Consider the following 16,967-nt stretch of genomic DNA (forward strand, 5'->3'; position numbering starts at 1 on the left):
CGACCGGAGGTGTTCGGAATGTACATATGGAGGTAGGGATTTTCGGCTTTGATTACGACCAAATGATTGGTAATGAAGACTTCATGCAAGTTTTTGGTCATGAAGAAATCGGCGTCAACGTTGTCAATACATATATTAGGTAAATCCGGTCTACTTTGTTTTATTAATTAAACAACTTATGTTAATGATGTTTACTTTATGTTAATCCGGTTTACTTTATGTTTCAAAAGAGGTGTTAATGATGTTTTTATATTAGGTTTTTGTATGACAAATTGATGCGCCCCAATGATTTGGACGAGTCATTCGGATTCTTAGCACCCGCGACCGTCAACTTAGGTTTAATCTTAAGTAGACCGCATACCGTGACGGAGTATGTTCTTCAGATCCTCATGGAGAATAAAGATGCGGAGAAGTTGTTTTTTATACCGTTTAATACCGGGTTAGCATTTCATTCTAAATTCATCTATTATATTATTTTCCAAGTTACCATCTAACATTTGCCTAATCATTACAGTGGACATTGGTTGTTGCTCGCAATCAATCCTATCCGAGAAATTGTGTATTATCTTGACTCGTTAGGAAATGATTGGACAACATACCCGGATATGAAGAACCTAATTGACACGTAAGTGAGAATGTTCAAAATTTTTCTTAGTTTATGTGAATTGTTCTAATTGCTTCATTTTTATTTTATTAGCGTCCTACAAGCTTTTCGGGCCCAACGAGATATCCAAACCTCAAGGAGGAGCGCCAACCGCATTACATGGATTAAAGTGGCGGTATATTTTTAATTACCACATTTTTTATTATATTAGTGATGACACTTGATAAAACTTAGGATTTATAATCCATATTTTTTTCATGTAGTGTCCTCAACAACGTAATCAAATAGATTGCGGGTATTTCGTGTTGAGGTTTATGCGAGATACTCTTGCTTTGGGCCGATTAGTGATTCCCACCGATGTATGTATTTCTAACTTATGAGTTATTTTTATATTTACACATATCTCATATAATTAAATAGTTGGAATTAATTCAAAATATGTTATATTATTATGTAGTACTTTGAGGAATTCAAGTGTGCATTTTATACAAAGGATCAAGTGGACGAAATCAAAGAGGAGTGGTGTCAATTCATGATAGAGCTCAAAGTTTTTTCATAAATTTGTGTAATTAATGTGTACATTTGTAGTATATGTAATGACTTGTAAATGTGTACATAAATTTGTATATATTTTGATACATTTAAGGGGGGGGGGGGGGGGGGGGGGGGGGGGGGGGGGGGGGGGGGCTTAGACAGCGCTTTTTGAAAAGCGCTGTCTAAGCCCCCCCCCCCCTTAGACAGCGCTTTTGCCTTAAGCGCTGTCTAAGGTATACCTAAAAAAATTAAAATAGGGGGGGCTTAGACAGCGCTTTTTGAAAAGCGCTGTCTAAGCCCCCCCCCCCCCCCCCCCCCCCTTAGACAGCGCTTTGGCCAAAAGCGCTGTCTAAGGTATACCTAAAAAAATTAAAATAGGAGGGTCTTAGAAAGCGCTTTTGGCCAAAGCGCTGTCTAAGGGGGGGGGGGGGGGGGGGGGGGGGGGGCTTAGACAGCGCTTTTAAGATTTAAAAAAGCGCTGTCTAAACCTTTAGCAGCGGAGGTTTAGACAGCGCTTTAAAGCGCTGTCTAAGGCCAAAAAAAGCGCTGTCTAAGGTCTTGTTTGGCGTAGTGTAAGAAATTAAGTTTTTTTAAAAACATTAACGAAAAGGCTTCTAAAACAACATCGGGTAAACCTTTAATACTCCCTTTGATATCTAGTATCTATTAGTATCCCTTTGATATCTAGTATCTATTAGTATCACTTCATTGGTTTCACCACATCACATTCTCATAACCAGAAAGGGGAGCAAGGAATTGGTGATTTAAGTGGGTTGAACTTGCATCTGCATCACCATAGTTAGATATAAAGTGAGTGTGTTTGTGTTTGGGTTCAACGTGATCAACATTGATAGTAACATCATCAACACCGTTTAGATATTCTTCTTCAACTTCTCAAATACTTCCATCGATGATGGGTCCCTTATAAAACTCAGGCTTCTTAGAAAGAGCAGCCCTGATTTGAATATCACCTGCAACCTTAACCTTCCCCACAACAACTCCACCAGATACATCCCCATAATCACCTAATAGGAAAATGGAAAAAGAGGAATAAATACGTTCAAGGGTGACTTTTAAAGGATTAGAGCCATAATTGCCAATGAAATAAGTTCCCATGATATATGTCATTTGAAAGGTTCCATGTATTGTGAACGTATGGGCTTGCGAAACTGAGTTGTGAAAAGTAACATCAAAGACAAGACCGACACCTCTTAGGATTGTGATGTTAGATTGATGATGCAAAACAACATTGATGAGAGAATCCACAACACCGTGACCATCATAAATTTTTATTTGAATCAATTTCGTAATGGTATTAAGGTCTTCCTTAATTTTAGTAGGATATTTGTGCTTGTTATTGTAGTCTCGAGTTCTACCACTAGAGTTCTATGACATAAAAGTCAAAAAGTGGAATTTCTAAATACGAGACTAAATGTGAAAATGAATGCTACTAATTGATACTTAGATTGAGGATTAGTAAAATGTTCCCAAAGTTATAAGGACTTTTTGTCATTGAAAAGGTGTTTTCAAATAATATATTTATATAAGGATATATGAGTGAATAATCCAATATTGTTTATAATCGAACACTATTAGAAATACTTCAAGCCCAAAAATCCATTAAATAAAAATAAATTGAAGTTATAACATTATACATTAGTGGCAAGTCCATACAAATATTTTTTCCAATAAAACCTTAAAAACAAAATTACAAGATTAAAGCTAAAAAGGGATGATTGTCCTTAAACATGGCATATGTGATCTTAAGTTCGAAAAGTTTCTTCTTGGATTTTGTAATTTGAGTTGTGATTGTTTGTGTTTTTAGGTTTCAAACTAGTGAGATCAAAGGTTTGGCCAACCACCCTAATAAGGATTAAATTGATACGTTGTTTGGTTAAATCTTGGCTTTTGATTATCCTTTCTCTTTCAAACTCTAATTCTTTGAGTTTATTCTAAATTTTATTAATTTATATATTAAGTTTGAGATCCTTAGAACCATAAGTATCAAGTTTTTTTCCTTTTGAACTACTATATCAGATCTATATGAAGCCATTACTCAAAGAGGCCCATCACCATCTTGGTGAACTTTGAACTTATTCTCTTTCACCAATTTATATTTTAGAGTTGTTGGGAAATTAATAGATTTTCATGAATAATAAATTTTGGCTTAAAATAGTCCACAACATTTCAAATAACCATCCTAACTAAAGATATATTAGATAAGTCTCACCTAAAAATTATCTGTCATAGTTCCTAGATAAGCCTCCCAATTATAACTTCAAGAGACTTAGAGAAGTTGCTACAAAACAAACAAGCTATTGCAGAGTCTAAAATCTATGAAAGTAAAAAAAAAGCAACCATGGAAGCAAGATAATCTTGGCCATACTTACTCTTAAATGTGTCAATGATAATTCGAAAAATATCGCATTTTTGAATCGATATACATATGATTTTGAGTCTTTTATCTTTCTTTTTATATGTTTATGTTTGTACTTGTCCTTTATTTCAGGTATTTTGATTGCAAGAATGATCGTGCATAGAAATGGTACAAAGCGGCAAAAACGGCAGCAAAAATATAGTTCTGCATTGTCAGGACGCCCATCTTGCCAACATGACGCCCGCTATGATATGGAAAAGGGGGATTGCTATCACTAAAAGACAAAGTCAAAAGAATTCCAGTGTCAACACCATGATGGGTATGGTCGTCATGACCATGACACCCATCATGACTTCCCACTCGTTACTACCAAGGGCGTCATGGACCTTCCACTCAGATTTTTTTGGCAAATTTTCCAGACTTGGTCAAATTTTTTCCACCACTTTGTGCACTATGCTCTGCACGTTATGAGATACCCTAATACAAATTTTTAGTCTATAAATAGATTCTTAGAGTTCAGTTCTCATCATCCAAGCCTTGAGAATTTTATTTTAGGTAAAAATTCAGTTTTTATAAAGCACTTATTTTCTCAAACTATGAAATATATTCACCTTAGCTAAAGTTTCTGCAATTTTTCAAACAATATATGAGTTTTTTTCATTGTAGTTCTCTTGGCATTAGAATTCCGAAATTTAATTCAAAATTCATTCAATATTTATTTTTGGAGCAATTCAATTTATATTACGTATAATAGATTTTTCATTTTTACTAATTTTAATATTTAATTATACTACTTGCATGTGCCTAAGCTTTATTATTATTATTATATTAAGAATGTTTAATATGAGTTTTAATTACAGTAGCATGTACGTTTTAAATATGTCAGGCTAAACTCTTCGAGTTCGGAATGTGAGGACCGCTGTACAGATGATGCTCGCATTTAAGTCATAATGATTAATTGAGGACTGTTTAATGGCTGAAAAACATTTTAGTTTTTATTAATTTCTTTACTGTGAAAGCTGAAACATCGAGGTACCAGTTTCGATTCGAAAGAATATAACTTGTATCATACTTATAAAATTTCTGTTTTTAATTATTAACACCGAGAAAGTATATTTTTAATTAATTAATAAAAATTCAACTTTTAAAAAGGTGATTTTAAAAGCTTAGGCAAACACACGAAAGCAGATGTTGATGCGCTTAAAATCCGGTGTTGGACGAGTTAAAGGCGGAGGCACTTTCTCACGTCGTGAAAAATACAGAATCGCCGCCAGATTTTATTTATTTCAAAGGAAATGGAAAATAGTGATAAAACCCCAAGATAATGGTCTTCGCAACCAAGAGAGGATTCTGGAGTCGGTTATGTAAGGGGAAGATATTAGCATCCCTCACATCCGTTGTATTCAATGAGAACCACTATGTTTGTTCTTCATGCATATGGATGTTGTTGTCTGAAGGTTACTTGCTTTCTGGTTAAGGAGAAAATAAGTTTTTAATTAGCGTTCTCGCCAAGGATTCGAACCCTTGTGCCTACGTATCCTCATTCGTGCAATAAGGAAGTCAGGGCTCCATAGTTCCGAGTATAAAATGGAGTGTTGTTTGTTTTTAATAGACAATGTTAATGTTCATGTTCTAGAAGTTAACCTTGCTTGTGTGCTCGTGTATGAGAGGCTTAAGTGGTTCATTGTTTGCGATAGAATGGATGCGCTTGGATCATATTCTAGCGGTTAAACATTACTTGTATGCTCGCGTATGGTAGGGTTAAACATTGTTCTTACCACGGTAGAACAGAAGTAACATGTCCTTTATGAAAAGGTTTTGGATGCCCTAAGGTGGAAAACTGGATTTGATGAGTTGTGGTTGATTTTAGACTTGGAGACAAGTATCAGACCACAAGATAGGTACGATTGACAATCTTAGGACTTGGGAGTTGAGAGGTTAGTTGCATCCTAACCCCTCTTTTTCATCCAAAGAGTTTTTGTTTATGAAATTTGTTTGGCGAGTTTAATCATTGGTACTTAGAGGGAGACAAGTATCTAACCATTCGCTAAGTACGACCAACAATCGTTTTATTATTAAGTATTTTGTATGAAAATCAAGCATCGGGTCACAAGCTAGGTACGAATGACAAGCCAAGTACTTGAGTGTTGTGCACAAGTACGTACACCCCACTTTTGCCTTCTAGTTTATTGTGAAATTGTTTTGAAAAGACACTTGATGTTGGATTAAGTGTTTGGAATTTATTGTGAAAAACGTGTGAAGAAAGAGATAGAGATAGATATAGAAGTGGAAGAAGAATTGAGTGGAATGGATGGTGAGATACTTGACGTTGGATCAAGCACTCGCATTGCTTTGAAGTGAGTTTGATTTGGAAAACACTTGACGTTGGATCAAGTGTGTTTTATTATTTGTAAAAAGATCTTTTTATTGTTTAATTTTATCTTGTTAGTTAGCATGAAATGGTAAGAAATAAATAAAAGGGAAATCCTAAGCTATTTCATGTTCATGGGAATGGGGTACACTTTACCCATAATCGGGGGTGATACCAATCGATACATGGAATGGAAATGGAACCATACAAGTTTACAAACCAATACCATGCCTAAAATAACCAAGTGGTAATGGTATCCCTTATGCATGACTACACAATACAATGGAAATGGGAAATGCAACAATGAAATCATGCTAATGGATACACACTAGGAATTAGGTTTAAGTTCACATGATCAAAGCAAACATACAAGGCAGATGCTAAATGGATCGAAGTTGAATCATGCGTCAAATGGCAACATACATCAAAACAAGAATAAAATTCTAAATAGCCAAATAATGGGAAGTCAACCACATAATCAAATAGGAAACTAGCATCTAGACATCGAATGATATCATGGTGAATTGAAATGGAATTTTCAACTAAAATAGATTAGCATCTAATGGACAACTAATAGAAATTTAACCAAATGATCAAAACGATAGTTTAACATACTATCATGGTGTACAAACATATCATGGTGAATTAATATAAATCAATATCAAGAGCGACAACATTTCTTACCTAAACATGACCTAGGCTAAACAAATCATGTATTCAAAATGTAATTAAAATCAACATTTAAAATGATTAAAAAAATTAAAACCTATTAAGTCTAACAATTAATCATGATCAATTCTAATAATCTTTTTTATCACAAAAATATTAAAATAATATAATAAGAAAATAAATGGGAAAAAATGTTAAAAGAAATAACAAAAAAACTAAACAAAAATAGTTAGAATAATGCAAGAAAACAAGGGGATTTCACTCAGATTAAGGGTGAAAACAACAATGGGCGCATGGCCCATGGTGAAAGGCCTATTGCAATTTGGCTGTGCAATCAGGGAGGTTCAAGAAAGAGTGTGGTGCAAACAGCAAAATCTGTCAAGCCCATGCAAGTTGGCCCAATGCAACATGAGGGATATACAATTTTCAGAGTCTTTGAAATTCAAATAAGATAGAAAAAGTGCGCATTCATTCAAATAAACATTCAAACATCCAGTCCTGTTTACCACCATCATACACCGCACAGGAGGTCGCCTTCGGAGGCAAGGGAACACCGAAATGGAAACTAAGACCACCACCAGAATCGTGACACCAAGCTCAACTCAAATATAAGATCAATTTTAATGGAGCCTCAACCTAAATGCCAAAATGAAGGATAAACTCTCAAGAACCTTAATCTTTCTAAGCAAAACTAAATAGAATTCTTGAGGAATCAAAGCCTAAGAGATCGGGGCTTTAATTCCTCCCTTCTCCCCCTATATCATGGTATCAGAAACGAGACGAAAATCGAAGGTTTTGAGAAGTCACCTTTCCAGAGAAGATGAACTGAGATGGAGATGGTAAGTTCTCTTGATATCTTTCTTTTTATTGCTTTCACTACCTTCTTCTCATCTTCTTCTTTCCGTTGAAGCTTTTGAATTCTTGCCCTTGAGTTGTGTAAGGATTGAGTCAGATGGAGATTATTAATGCTCTGAATTGAGAGGTTGAATTAAGGTTGAAGATGATGAAGTTGTGATGTTGAAGTGGATTGAATGTGAGTTTTGAGGGAGATGAGTGAGGTTTAGAATTTATGGGTTTTGGAGAGGATGAAGAGTGAATGTGTGAACGATTCTCTTCAGATGAATGAATGATGGAGAGTGTTAATGAAGTGATGGATAATTGGTTATATAGGTTATTATAATGTTATTGGGATTAGGGAATTCAATTGAAAAATTCAGTTAGGGAATTTTGTTAATTCGAGGCCAATTAATTTGGGTTGAATTCAGTTATGGAATAGAACTGATTTGTGGTGTCAATTATTTTTGTTAGGGTTTTTTGAATGGTTGAGATGTTAGGATGTTAGGTTTGAATGGTTGAGATTGAATATGATTTTAGGTTAGTTGATATTTGGATGGTGATGGTTAGTTTATTAGGGTGAATGGTTGGTTTGAGGTAGTTTAAATATGTAGTTAGAATGTTGCTTTGATTGTTTTGTTGGGTCTTCTTTGGACATATTTTCCATGCATGATGCTTGTTAGTGTGGTTTGTGATAAGTGTTGTTGCAGATGAATGTTCTATCATGTTGCAAGTCTGTTGTATGTTCCATTGTATTGTTAGGTTTGTATTGCATTGATCATGTTTGGATGACTGTCTTGCTTGGTTTGATGTCTGCCTATTATGCATTGTTGTATTGCAATGTTGTGTTTTTGCAGCATGTTTGCATGGTTTGTATTCCATTGATGCTGACTTATGGATGAATGAATTGCATGGTTATGCTAATGTGATGACTTGTTGCAGGACTTTCCATTGGTTTGTATGGACTTCTAGTGGATGCATGATGGCTTGCACAATTGACTATTTTACTACAATGTGTTGTTTGGTTGGGTTTGATGTGCCATGACTGAGTTTGTTGTATATGTTGGAGGTCTGTTTGCATTGGAAGCTATTTTCTATGAAAGATTGTTCATGCCATGTAACATGATTGCTTGTAAATGGTATGCCATGAGATCATGTTTGGATGAATGGTTGATGAATATTTATGTTAGGGCTGCAATAGGCTTATCACTGAGATGTTTGGATATTCGTGGTACATGAATGCATAATGGTTGGTTTGGCTTTTTAAAGGACATGCAAACATGAAATGATGGTTGGACATGGCTTGACAAAGATGCCTTATGCTTGAAGAAAATTAGCAAATAATCATGGAATTTGATTGTTCATGGAAGAATTAATCAAAAGATTAGGGTTTGGGATGTAAAATGGGGGTCAGCTGACTTTGGTCAACTCGTTGATCAAAAAGTTAACTGTTGACCAAAACTCAACTTTTTAAACTTTTGTAATCTCTTTCTATGTATGGACATTTGGTGATATAGTTGTATGAATATATGATATTTGTTTCATGAAATGAATGGTATTAAAAAACCACTATGACACATGTAATAAAACCTAAAAGTTTTTGAAATCAATAACTTGAATGCATGATGAAATGAATGTGAATGACCCAAGGCTTAGATGAATCAACTAGACCTAGCATGTACTTGGACAATGAAATTTGAATAGATGAACCAATGGACAAAACCATGGACAAAACATGAATGAACCATGAGCAAACTATGAGCTAGAAATTCCCCAATAATGAAACGATCAAATGGATTTCCATGACATGCTATGAATCAAGTGGAACTTCTAGTGTCATGGCGATGAACTTGAGCCAATGAACAAAAATAGAAAACTATGAACATGTAAGGCCTTGAAATGAACCCTAATCAAACCAATGAAGCCTCCATAATGGACCATGAACAAGTCAGCCTTGAATGGATCTTGATCAATCAAATGAAACATGCACAATGGACCAAATGAACCAGATGAACCTCAAGCTTAGATGTACACACAAGGGATAAAGGATGCAACCAACTAGGGTTTGGTTTGGTCATGATGATACAAGTGAATCTTCAAAGAAATATGCACACACAAGGATCAAAGATGTAAAAACACTAGGGATTTGCTTGGCTGAGCAGCCTCAAGATGCTTGGAAACCCTAGCTTTCACTAGGTACATACAACTGTACCTTGAATCCAAGATGCATGTCCTCTTGTCTTGTACAATGCCAAGTGCAAATGAAATGATTTAGTATGAGTGTATGCATATGAATTAGGATTATGGACTAGATGAACATTGTGAGGGATGGGTAAATTTTAGGGTATGACACACCTTTAAATTAATTTTTCTACATTAAGCATAGTTTTAAGTAATTAAAAGAATTTTATTTCCAAAAACAAAAGTTTTTCACTTTAGCACGCCGACCACACGAAAGCAGCCATATATATTTTAGGTTGAAACTTGGTTCTAAATACGCGAAAGTAATCGGATCTTGTAAATTGATTCATTTTAATTACAAGAAAATATTTTTTCCAACTTAATTATAATTAAAGACTAGTGAGTGATAGAGGTAGACGAGAGCCATATTCAAGTCTTCCGGTTTATAAATCATTTTTACAACTTAGTTTAGTTCTCTTGCACTTAAAACTATTAATCATTGCCTTAAATTTACATAGCAACAGTAGATAAAGATAGATGATAATCATTCTTTGTGGGTTCGATAATCTTTTGATATTACTACGATATTTCCATGCAATAGAGGACTTGTCAATTTTTTGGCGTCGTTATCAGGGACCATTAGTCAATATCATTATTCCGTTGTTGTGTCGTATAGACTAAGGCACTTTTTTTTATCCCCCCCCCCCTTCGGATGTGTTTTATTCATATAAGACGCCAACTAAAACAACTTCACACCGAATTTACTATCCCTATGGCTGTGAACAATGAACATCCTCTTAAGAAATATTTTTTCCCATCTCAGGACGAGCCTCATTCGATCATTTCTCCCCCTAATGTTTAAGCTAACAACTTTGAACTCAAACCATCTCTGATGTAAATCATGCAATAGAACTAGTTCTTCAGAAGCCCTACGAAGGACCCGAATCTACATATTTATGTGTTTCTTCATAATGTTGACACATACAAGATAAATGGCGTTGATCCTAAAGCCATTCGATTACGTATTTTCCCTTTTTGCATATGGAACAGAGCCAGAGTTTGGCCACAGTCCATCCTAACTAACTCCATTACGACACAGAATGAGCTTAAGGTTTTCCTTGTACGATATTTTCCGCCGTCCAAAATGACAATTTTAAGAAATCAAATGACTTGTTTTAGACAAGCTGATGGAGACGGGAAAGGTACAAAGATACGATAGGACGTTTCCCCGATCAAGGTTTAGAGTAGCGGCTAATTATCCACTCCTTTTATAACAATCTCATCTATAACACGAGGATGACATTCGATGTTGTGTCAGAAGGAGATTTAATGGACAAGCCCTTCACTGAGGCTTATAATCTTATTGAAGAGATGGCCCAAAACCATTATCAAAGGGGTAGCTAGTTGAAAAGAGCCAAACCAAAGGTGGAACGTATGAAGTAAAGGGCCTAGATCATCTTAGTGTTAAGGTATATTCCCTTACTAAGAAGATTGAGAACCCAAACATTACTCCTACAGCTACTATAACTGTAGTTAATCCTCTTTGTGAGAATTTTAGAGTGCAAGGACATGTCACATCTATCTGTCAATTGTTGTTTGAGCCTTCCCACAACCAGAAGAATTATGAGCAGGGTAACCCTTACTCTAACATGTATAATCCTAGATGGAGTAACCATCTAAGTTTCTCCTATAACAACAACAACGCTCTTTTTTCACCAAGCCCACCTCCTCCTCCTCCTCCTCCTCCTGGATTTCAGCATAACAAAAGATTCCCTACTACTCCTTCTGCACCTAAGAAGTCAAATCTGGAGCTTGTGATGGAGAATTTTGTCCTGTTTCAGACCCAATAGAACAAGGAGTTTATAAACTAAAAAATTCATACTAATAAGTTGATCAAACAGTTGGAAAACAAGGTTGAAGCCATGGCTACTCATAATAAAATGCTTGAGACACAAATAACTTAAGTAGCCTAAAAACAAGCGGCAACTGCCGCTCTTGCTAGCACATTTCCAGGATAACCACAACCTAACCCTAGAGGCCATGCTAATGCCATCACACTACAAAATGGGACAAAATTAGATGGCCCAATTGATTCTAGAGTTAAAGACCCTATAGTAGAAAGGAGACTTGAGAGAGTAGCAAAGAAAATTACTGATAGCACCCATGTGAGAGTAGAGCCAGAAGTTGATAACGAGTTAGCACCCAAATTCAAGGAGACAGTTAAGAAGGAAAAACCATATGTACCCCTTCCACCATATAAGCGACTCGTCCCCTACCCTCAGACACTTGCGAGGTCTAAAATTGAGGGTCAATTTAAAAAGTTCATGGAGATCCCTTTATGGAGGCCATCACACAGATCCCTCCTACGCTAAGTTCCTGAAAGCGGTCATGTAAAAAAAAAAAGCTTGATGAAGATTGCATTGTGGCGCTCACTAAAGAGTGTAGCTCCATTATACAAAACAATATACCTCCCAAGTTGACAAATACGAGGATTTTTTCCATTCCTTGTGTTATTGGCAAATTTTTCATTGACAAAGCCCTTTGTGATCTAGGAGTGGGTGTGAGTTTGATGCTTCTCTCGATTTGTGAGAGGCTGAAATTTCAGAGGATTTAAGCCTACTAAGATGTCGCTCCAGCTAGCTGATCGTTCAGTCAAGTACCCATTTGGTATTTTGGAAGACATTCCAGTTAGGATAGGCCAGTTGTACATCCCTACATACTCTGAGTGATGGACATTAAGGAGGACTCTAACATTTAAATCTTATTAGGAAGACCCTTTTTAGCCACCACTTGTGCAATTATTGATGTAAAACGAGGAAAGCTTACTTTTGTGGTCGATGAGGACAAAATTAAGTTCATTATTTCCCAATTTTTGAAAGCTCCAACTATTGATCATTCATGTTGTTTTGTTGACATCATCTATGAATGTTTAAAAGAACTATCCTAAGAGGGACCTCCTGCTGAAGATCCAGTTCCGCCCACTTCATCGGATATAGAAGAAGTCGAGGCTAAGGTACTATTTGATGGGTGTTTTCCACAAGTATATAGAGTTTACCAAAATAATATAAAAGGTTGTTGAACCCATAAAGATCTAATGGTCAATCTATCATTTTCTATTGCTACAGTGTTTATCTAAGGTGATTGTAAAATATTTGGAATAGAAACAACAAAGTAAAAATGATAGACTTGAATAAATTCAGAAATGTAATACCATAATGTAAATCTCATCTATCAACAGTACTCTTATTATTCCTAAGTAGAACTACTTACGGGGCAATGTTTTCTTCCTTGAAAAAGAACTAATTAGAAAGGAGTTACCTCTCTCGCATTCCTGATACGTTTTGCGTTAAAGTAGTGAAAACCTTTTTTAGAAATTAGATTATGTTACTTTGTCAAAAGTGGTTTTGGTTGGAAAAACTGACTTTAAAGGGTTCCCGACTTTCGCTCGGATAACCGGATTCTAAACTTATAAATACGTCAGAAAATAGTTTTAAAATCACTTTCTAGAAATATCAACTTCTCCTAATTAATTAACAAAGTGCTCTCGCGGTGTTTATTAATCAAAAAATTAACAATTTTATCTTAGGTACTAGACGACTTTCGATCTTACCCGGCATATTTACGGTTCTACTCTTGTAGTTACCTGACTAATTTAATTTCCAAAAAATTGAGATAAAAACCAAAACAATCCTGATTGTAATCCCAAAGAAATAATAGATCGAGTACCGTCGAATCAATGGTCCTCACATTCCAGCACTAGTAGATTAGTTGGACCTTATCATAGTAAACAATAAATTGAGAGATTGAAAATTAGAATTAAATATGACAAGCGATTCAATTAAAATTACGAATGTGCAGTGAAATAAATTGAACTTCAAATTTAAAGTAAGGCGAAGAAAATAACAAGCATGTAAAATAAATGAGCAAAATAAATAAATAATAATAATGATAATAAGTAAATAGACAAAAGAAATAAATAATGCTGATAATAATAAGAACCTGCTCCAAACGTAGTCTTGAATATGATATAGAAATAAATCGAAGGAAAAATTGAACGGGAAAGTAAATGCTGGCAAGATAAAACTAAAAGTGCTCCAAACTCAATAATAACTGCAATGCGATAACCCTCTGATGTGAAGAATTAAATCTCTCGAAAAATATGAATATATGGCTTAAGTTGTACTAATCTTGGATGGTCTCAAATGTGAGTTTCAACCACTATTTACAGTATTACAAAGCTTTGGAAACCAAGTCAAAATGCATTTTTCTCCATTTTTCATCTGATTTGCCTTATTTCTTTGCGTATGAATCTCACATGGCTAGAAAAAAAACTAAAAAGAACTGAACCAAAGATGATTAAGAAAATGTTCAACGTAGTCTGAAAGTGAAAGCTGTCATCACCCCCGTTCTCGGTCTTGATGAGTTTTTGTTAGTTTTTCACTATGAAACTACAAAAGAAATATGGAATGTCCTTCAAATCACCCATGAAGGTACTACTGAGGTGAAGAGGGTAGGTTTGGGAACAATAACCCAGGAGTATGAACGCTTCATAATGAAACCTAAAGAGAGCATTAATAAAATGCAAGCATGATTTACACATATCATGAGTCATATGAGAACTCTGGGAAAAATATTTTCAAATGAAGAGTTGGTTATAAAGATTCTTAGAATCCTAAATCGTAGTTGGAAAGCTAAAGTCACTGCAATTTTTGAATCTAAGAATATATAAACCACGGGAATACAAAATCTCTTTGGTAAATTAAAGGAACATGAGATGGAACTGAAAAGGCTTACTGATGATGAAAAAGATAACAAAAAAAAAACAAGAAAAGTATTACCCTTAAAGCTGCTAACATCAAAGATACGGAGTTAGAAGATGAATATTGTCAAAGCGAAATTAATAAATTCATGAAGCTCATGTTTTAAAAATTTAAGGAATTTCTATGGCACGAAAAACAAACTTCAAGACTTTAGAAGCAAAATGAAGAAAGTTCATCATCCATTCCTACATGTCATAAATACGGAGAGAAATGGCATATAAGACCAAATTCCCCTCAAAACCTAAAATGAAATCGAAACCAAAGAAAGTTCATGAAATCCAAAAAGGTACCATACATATCTTAGGATAATGATGATATTGAACCTTCAGATAAAGAAGAAGCAAACTTCTATCTCACGACAAATCATCAAGACGACAAGCAAACATTTTCCATTTGATGTCCTCTTCTTCTTCTTCTATGTACGTAGCATGTAAGATGAGAATTATTTGTTGCTGTTTTTTATTATAATGGAGGAGTGTAGAGTGTACTAAAGTAGTATAAGCTCTATTGCAGCAAGCTTCAATGTGAAGCTTTTCTGAACAATGGTGAATTTGAGCTTTGGTGTGAGGTGATAGGAAGGAGAAGATGAATTCAGAGAGAGAGAGTGATTGAAGGTAAAGTTGCAGATTGAATTGTTGTTGACGAATGAAGATAATTGTGAGATTACATGAAGGAATTTTGTAACAATTTTGGGCAGAGGGTTAGGGAAATTCTATTAGATGTTAGGGAAGGGTTAATGTTAAGTGAATTCAAGAGGAAAGTAGTAAGTGATGTTAACTCTATTAGTTTTGTTGTTAAAGTTTATAATTTGATAGTTGGTAATAATTGTAATGTTAGTGAATTAGATTGAACCAAGGATTGTTATGAAATTAGTTTGGAATTGAAGTTAGTAGGTGAGTTTGAAGTTAGTGAAGCAGTTAGAAGATGAATCTTAGAGAACGGGTGAATTTAGTTAAGTTGGTTTAGGTTAAATATGTTAGTTTAGGTTAGTTATGTTAGAATGAATTAGGGACTTTTATGAAATTAGTTTGAAATTGTAGCTAGTAGGTTAGTTAGATTGAACGGTGATTGATACTAAGTGAATCTCTTAAGTTAAGTTAGGAATTTCGTTTGAAGTTTTGATAGTCAGAATTAGTGTTATGCTATAACTTGTTAGAGGAAAGTAGTTGATTAGACTGTTAATGAATTGAAGTTAAGATTGAGTGAATTGAGTTAGTAACAATCGGTTAGCTAAAGTCAACATTTGATGTTAGTTTGCTTGATTATTTAACTGGAATATTAGGGATCATTAGCGAAGGGTTAAGAACTTAGGTTGATTGAGTTAGTTGGTTCAAAATGTTAAATTGAATTGTTATTATTAGTTGGTTAGGTTGGTTAGTGAATGAACTGTTATTGGCTATAATTTTTGCACTATTAGAAGTAAATTCAAAAATTTAGTTGCGAAGTGAAATTTTAAATTGTTAATAGTTAGGATTAGTAGTTAGTGATAAGTTGGACTTAGTTTAAAGAAATGTGGAAGTTGGTGAAGTGTTATGAACTATTGTGAATGTGAATTGAAATGGAACTATTATAAGCAAAGTGAAATTGTGAAAACCATTTAGTTTACTTACATTGAATTGTTAATGAAATGATAGTTAGTAATTAGTAGGATTGTTTAGAAAATCTAACTAAATTATCCTGGGATTGTATGCTAAGAATGTTAATATGTTAGTGAAATTGGAAATGAAATGTTTGATTAGTTATGTGGTTAGTTGCTCGAACTGTTATGCTATAGAATGGCCATTGTTAGGAGAATGAACATTTGTCTTGGTTAGGATAATATATACATGTATGTGTCAAATTGGCTTGTAGCCATGAGTAGTCATGTCTTGTTTGACTATGTACTGGGTGTATTGATTGTTATTATGTATTGTGTAGGTCATGTGTATGTGTTGAATTGTGGCTTTGGTTTATATGTATGAACTAAATTTGGTTGGTATTTCTACATGGCTAATGCGTATGTTGGTCATGAAGCATCTTTCATGAAGATTAGTCATGAAGGTTTACACAATGGACATGAAGAATATTGAAATCATTGCAGCACTTGGAGGCACAAGGATAGATGACTTATGGGAATCAAGACCAAAGTAGAATTTAGGGTTAACTTGACTTTGGTAAACTATATGACCAAAAAGTCAATAGTTGACCAAAAGTCAACCTTGGCCAAATGTAGATTTTTTGCATGTAATCTTGTAATATTGCTTTTGTAATGGAATTTAAATGTTTGAAATGAATTTGGACCTTGAAATATGATGACAACTTGTGTCTTAAGCAAATGTATACTTTCCCTCCAAAATTAAAAAAATTGAAAATAGGAGCTTCTTGAATATGAAGTTGAATCTTATACTTTGATTTAAATGAACTCCTTTTTTCCAACCTTGAATGCAATAACAAGCCAAACAAACCATGTAAGAATTAAAAAAAAAAAGGTCAACAAAAAGTCAACCTCCTAGTTAACTTTTGTTGACTAAAGTCAAACTTGAGAATGGCCTCCAAATCTTAATGCAATGATGTAATCCACATAAACTAAGATTACAA

Source organism: Lathyrus oleraceus, chromosome 5 (genome assembly GCF_024323335.1).
Source record: "Lathyrus oleraceus cultivar Zhongwan6 chromosome 5, CAAS_Psat_ZW6_1.0, whole genome shotgun sequence".
NCBI lineage: Eukaryota > Viridiplantae > Streptophyta > Magnoliopsida > Fabales > Fabaceae > Lathyrus > Lathyrus oleraceus.